At 41.3% G+C, this 6,319-nt stretch overlaps 1 long non-coding RNA gene across 1 annotated transcript; it reads left to right on the forward strand.

Annotated features, from left to right (window-relative positions):
* Positions 1–911: 911 nt before the first annotated feature.
* Positions 912–2,451, forward strand: LOC145554171 (uncharacterized). Its single transcript, XR_014090210.1, has 2 exons — positions 912–1,207; positions 1,291–2,451. It is a non-coding gene; the product is annotated as an uncharacterized LOC145554171 (long non-coding RNA).
* The last annotated feature ends 3,868 nt before the right edge of the window (positions 2,452–6,319 follow it).

Here is a 6,319-nt window from a genome sequence, read left to right on the forward strand (position 1 = left end):
TTGTTTTAATGCTGCAAATGTGCACACATTGGCACAATGGCATACGCAACATTTTACAACGCCGCGCGGAGCCGCGCTGCCAACCCTCGTCAGCGCCGATGGCGCTTCAAGGCTGAGCAGGCGCTCTGGGATCTGGCTCTCTTTGAAGAAGATAGCAGCCAGATTTATCTCCGCCGTGGTTTGGGCTTTTCATAGACGCCAACTCTGAAGCTTTTAAAGGACACCGTCTTCATCAACTTCACTGATTCATCTTTCAAAACGCTTTCCAGTCGAAGAGATGACGCTGAACGCGTCACTGAGGCCGCGCCAGACTATCACTTTTCAAAACAAAGTCCAACGGTTGGTTTTGCTGTTTATATTCAATAATTTCTTTTACAGTGCTTCTATAAAATTTGATCCGAGCATACCTGCTGTGCCAAAATAAAATAAAGATAAAAACAGACCCCCAAAAGCGCTCTGCGTGCCAACTGCTCCCACCCTGTGGAACCTCCCCTGGCCCGGTGGCTGTAAAACAACTCTGGGGGCTCGCGCGCGCTCTCGCTCTTTTTCTCTCATCGTCTTTCCCTGGTACTGAAACATTATCCCCACGCGGCTCTGCCATGAGGTGATTAAAGCAGATCTGAGCCAAGCGAGTTTGAAATGCGGCCTGCAGGAATGTTCCACTTGACCATCCAGAGCATACCAAGTGAGAACGAGAGGTGGCGTTTGGGACGGGTTTTGAATTTCACCAGACCGTCTAATGTTGTAGCAGTCAACAAAACATTTAAGCTAATAAAATATTAGATGGGCAGCAAGGTCGGCCAAAATAGCTGTTGTGAGAGCCCCTGCCGGACTGTATGAGCACGAATAGGTTACCTCTGATTTATTTAAGTTTTATTGTGAAGCACACCGAGTGTGTTCCTGTGAATTAACGGCAGTGGTTTGGATGGATGTCCGTCAGGGATGAAGCTCTGGAAATTGAATCTATGCTTGTTCTCATGATCATAAATGCTATTTGCGGACACCTCCTATTGAAATGGGGCATATACACAGTGACCAAAATCAAAATTCAGTGAGGAGGCTGATGAAAGACGTACACTCTCAATGTCCAAAGGGGCAAAGAACTAAAGAGCTAAACTACAAAAATCCAGCTAATATACATGGAAACAAAAAGGACGTGAACAAAAGAGAGGCAGTCATCCAACAGGGCAGGAGACATGGAAGCAAAGTGAGTAAAAATGTTTCCTCTTTCTGACCAAAGCTCCACCCTATTCAGACAAACTCAACGTTTCTTTTTCATTCACGTCACAGAGAGATGACAGTACATGCGTCCAGCGAGAGTCGTCAGTGGGTGCAGGGTTATCTGCCTGAGCTCTCGTGCGTCACCCTCCACCCATAATCTGCATCAGATTCAACTAAACGCTGCGACAAAACATCTGCACACTTCGGTGAACTTCATCTGCGTTTCATTGGAAAGATCACGAGAGAGGAAGAGAGCAGCGCGTTGTCTTCAGAGTTCAGCCAATTAGCCTAAACAGTCCTCAGGTGTACAGTGTGTGTTTGCTGTATGGCTCCATTCTGGGGTCAACAGGACAACAACAACAAAATCTATGTAGACGTGACGAGAAGGACGCCGTTGTTGACAGAAAGCAGTAAGCAATGTTGTTTGCAGTTTTACAAGTCGTTTAGGAGACACGTCCAGCAATGCAGCACGCTCCTGTCAGATTAAAACCAAACTGCAACCATTCCCACAGTCACACTCCAGAGTGGATGGAAGTGGCAGGAAAAGCCTGAACGGGGCTACGACCGGAGTAAAAGGTTTACCTCCCAACCTGAACACAACAATAAGCGTGCAGCCAGAGCTACAGTATTAAAAACATGTTGGAAAAGCCTGAAGTCCAGAGCTAAGTCCAATCAAGAACCCATGGCAAGACTTGCAAATGCACCGATTCTCTCCAACCAGCCTGACTGAACGGCAGCAACTTTTTGCCGAACATTTCACTTAAAGAACGTTTCACACAAAACTTTAACGAACAGAGAGAGAAGTGAAAAGACAAGATGCATCTTGAACAGACTGAAGTTTACCCAAGTACAGTTTCACTGGTAGGCCTGTCAAGATAAACAATGCCTCCGGACGATTAATCTTCCCAGAAGTTATTGCGATAAACGATAATTTTGTTGTTTTGACACAATTCGCCAGTGATATAATGATAATAATGCAAGAACACATTCTCAAAGATCAATAAAATTTAAAACCTAATGAACATTTTAAACTGGAACCGGAAGACATTTTAAATGTCCAAAATAAATAAATAAAACAACACAAACAGCAAATAAAATGAGTTATGAAGTTTCAGGAAACTAAATTATCCTTCCAAAAAGGTTCAGTCGAGACCAAAACTCCAGACTGAAGACTTTTATCATCCGGTTTTTGATAGAAAGTAAAACAATAAATCATGAAATTAGAAATTACTGAGTTTGTTTTAACTTATTGTGTGATTTATTGATTATTGTAACAGGTCTTTTCACAAATGGGGGTAAATTTATGGATCATAGAAGTAGAAGTGGGATTCTTTAAATATTTAATGAACGTGGAAAACACACACACATGCCCCCCCCCCCCCCCCACCCACACACACACACACACGAACAAAACAAGTGCCATTACTGAGAGCAACCCTGAGCACCTGCTCCTGCACACAGAGAGCTGACACACACTCACCTTCATCTGGGGGGTCACTGTCACATTATGCAGACAAAGACAGATTGCCTTCTGCACAAGTGTTCTTCCCACTCTCCCCCTCCTGCACACACACATACTCTTCCTCTCTTCCACACACACATGCAAGCACATGCCATTGTGAACACAGTGATTGTTCTGCCCTCCCCTCCGGACATTAATCACTGCAGTCAAAGGGGGATCATGGAGGTGGGATTGAAGCAACGCGCTTGAATTATGACCGCAGGAGCTTTCCAGTTTTCTTGATCACACAACATCCTTAGAAGCTTAACATGAACCTTGTTAAAGGGCCTTTTATGCTTCGTTTATGTACGAAGTGAATAAATGGGTCTGATTCTAAATCCTGTTTAGTGTCGAGGCCCTTTGTGCTGCTGGCATTGGCTGGTGGGTGCTGCGCCCACTAGAGGACACTTCTGAGCTGTCCTCCACACTCAGAGGTGAGTTTAAGACAATAGTCTCATGGTGGTGGAGCCAGGAAGTCGTGGTAATGTTTATTCTCAAAGAGAGAAACACAGGGGAAGATGTTATGGAAAAACATACCTGGAGTGCTTCTTTAATTGTTTTATGCATGTTTGAGAAATCTTTTAATCTCCTCTGGCAACCGTTCCTGGGATGCCTAAGCGCTTTCAAGTTAAGTCAGATTTATTTGTACAGCTCGGTTCAGCGTCGAAGCTGTTCAAAATGCTTCACTTTAAAAAAAAGATCATGTGTTTAGTCAAAAAGTTCCTCCTGGCAGTGCCCGGATCCAGCTGAGCTTCTGCCTCACAGAGCTGCCCTTCCCCTGTGGCTCCTCCTCTCAGCTCCTTCAGACTAGCCAGGAGCAATTAGCAAGCACCTGGTGGAACTGCTGAGCACATCATATGAGCTACTTCTCAGTCCAATGATCCTGAGAACAGATGTAAACGGCCTGATTTAAGGACATTCACTGCAAAAACACTAAAACTGACCAAGTATTCTTAGTCTAGTTTCTAATGGAAATATCTCAGTCTTCTTGAAATAAGAGAACTAATTTACAAGTAGCTTTCAGCAAGATGTAGGGAGCTTGTTTTAAGTCAATCACTTCTTAATGTTGATGGACAAGCACTTTTTTCTCTGGCAGATTATTTCACCAATAACACGGGAAAAATATCTTGCTCTAAGTAAAGTAATTTACCTATGAAACTAGCGCATTTTCCATCAATACTAAAGAATTATAGATTTAAAATAAGCGCCTATAACTTGTGAAAAATTACTTGCAGTTAGTTTTGTCTTTTTTTGGCACTCGAAAGTAGACAAAAAAACTTAAGACTTTGTGTTTTTGCAGTGTTGTTGTTGTGACGACGTGCACATAGTGGGAGCTTCTTAAAGACAGGTACAATTTCAAGGTGTCAAATTAAAGTCAAATTTCTTAGAAGTTATGATTGATACATGCAGCATTTTTATAACAACTGAAGGTAACATAGTTTCTTGATTGTCCTACAAATGGTTACAATGTGACAAGAAAATACAAAATATCGTCCTTTAAATATATCCTGAGATATGGCTGGACTTTTTTAGTTTTTTTTATGTACTCTACCCATTTAGTATATTTTTAATACTCTGTACTTTTTACTTTTACTTGAATAATTTTATTATGAAGCATTGCTCCTCTTATTTGAGTAAAATGTCTGGATTCTCTGCCCACTGAATTAAGAACAAACATGTTTTAAATAAAGGCTCACCACACAGACACGCCTGCATTTTGTGTTTTTACGTTGAAAAAAACTGATTTGGAAAAAGTTTCTTTGGTCTGATCAGTTTTTTATTTTTTGTTACTTAAATGAATTACTGTCATTTTGGTTTCCACCAAAGAAAGTATTTTTACCAAACAGTTTTTTACTCTTACTTGGGTAACTTTTTACTTTTACTGGAGTAAAAACATGTTGAAGTAGAGCTGCTCTTACGCTACCAAATGATCACGTAAGCTACTACTGCTGTCAACATTTCATCAGTTCTCCCATCATGTTTCAGTTCCTTTTTATTTCACATAAACAAAATCAAGACAAAGACACCCTCGCTCATTACTAAAAAGTAAAAAGTATTAATATTATGAAACGTATCCATCTGATGTGATGAAAGTGAACGCACGTTACCGGACGTATTTAGAAAAGGGAATCCATCAACTTTAACGCCTGCACTCAGCAGAGGCCCTCGGAGCGATCTCTACACCTGCCTGAACAGTTAATTAGCAAAGACAACATGGCAAACCAAGATGTCATGCCCTGTAGGCACCCCTCTGTGAGGAGAATCAAGGTGCTAAAATGGGGAACTGATTTATTAAGCGGTAATTGTTGGTGTGGATGTCTGCCCCATCGGACGGGGCTGGGGTTACTCACGCACTCTGCTGAGTGCTAACTTTTGTCAGCTGGCAGATTCACAGCCGACATTCGCCAAAACCTCCCGCTGAGCACCGGGCCGTTTGGAAAAGTCGCAAAGTTGTTGCCACCGGCTTGATAACTGGTCCGTCTGTCCTGGGAAGGGAGCCGTTTGTTCGCTTTCACTTCACCTTCTGCGGATGATTGATGGGGAAACGGGAGCAGAGACAGAGGGTAGAAGAAGAGTAGGGGGTCTGCCGCCCAAAATATCTCGATGTTTGGGCGGTTCGGGGTTGAGGGGGGGTTGGCCTGGCTTTTCTGGAGGTCTGTGGACAGAATCTGTTCACAGAGCTGCACTCGCAGCACATGGCTGATATTGTAGATGGCTGGAGATTGTGAGAGTGCCAAAAAGTTAGCATTGTCCAGCTGGGCTATTTGTAGAGAGAAAATTTACTTACTGACAAACTGTCATCTGATGATCACAGAGTAGAAAAGTCTGGACTTTAAAGAATGAGTATAATTAACCATGTATATGTGGATGTGTGTTTTGTTCTTTCATTAATGTAATGTACCACAACAGGTATTTTCTAATTTGATGTCAAATAAATTTCTATAAAAAAAAAAAAAAAAAGAAAAATAAAAGAGGTCTGGACTTTGTCAACACTCCATAAAACAAGAAGGACTTCCTTTTATTCTTCAAAATAAGAGTTGCAATGTGGAGGTACAACTGGTTGTACAGCCAACAGATCGCCATGGAAACAGCTTACATCAGGATATGGTTTTAAGTCATAAATATAACAAGTGCAAGTTTTAGCCGTTTTTCTGTTTTGTTCATGGAATATGAATTGAATCTTCTTAATAGGATGACACTAAAAGTGCAAAATGTATCAATTTTTTATTGTCTTTTTCACATTTTCCAAAACTGCCATAGAAAACATGAATTTTTATTATTATTTTTTAGCAAAAATTTTCCTTTTTTCATTTTAAACCCTAAAAGTGGTGTTTTTTATGACAGCAAATGTACTATTTCAGCCGTTGGTCTTTTTTTTTTTAAATGTATGCAACGTTTGCAGCTCTAAACAAGTCGTGTTCAAATGTAAAAAGGCATCTTTGCATCGTCTACAACTATAAGTTACAGTCTAACCGCATACTGACGGCGTGTACGACTTAATAAAGGACAAGACGGGAATATGACAAAAACATAACTTTGTAGCAGAACCTGAAGTTGCATCGGATTACAGTTGATTTAAAAAAAACCCTAAAAGTG

Source organism: Poecilia reticulata, chromosome 2 (assembly GCF_904066995.2).
Source record: "Poecilia reticulata chromosome 2, P_reticulata-male-v2, whole genome shotgun sequence".
In the NCBI taxonomy this organism is placed as follows: Eukaryota; Metazoa; Chordata; class Actinopteri; order Cyprinodontiformes; family Poeciliidae; genus Poecilia; species Poecilia reticulata.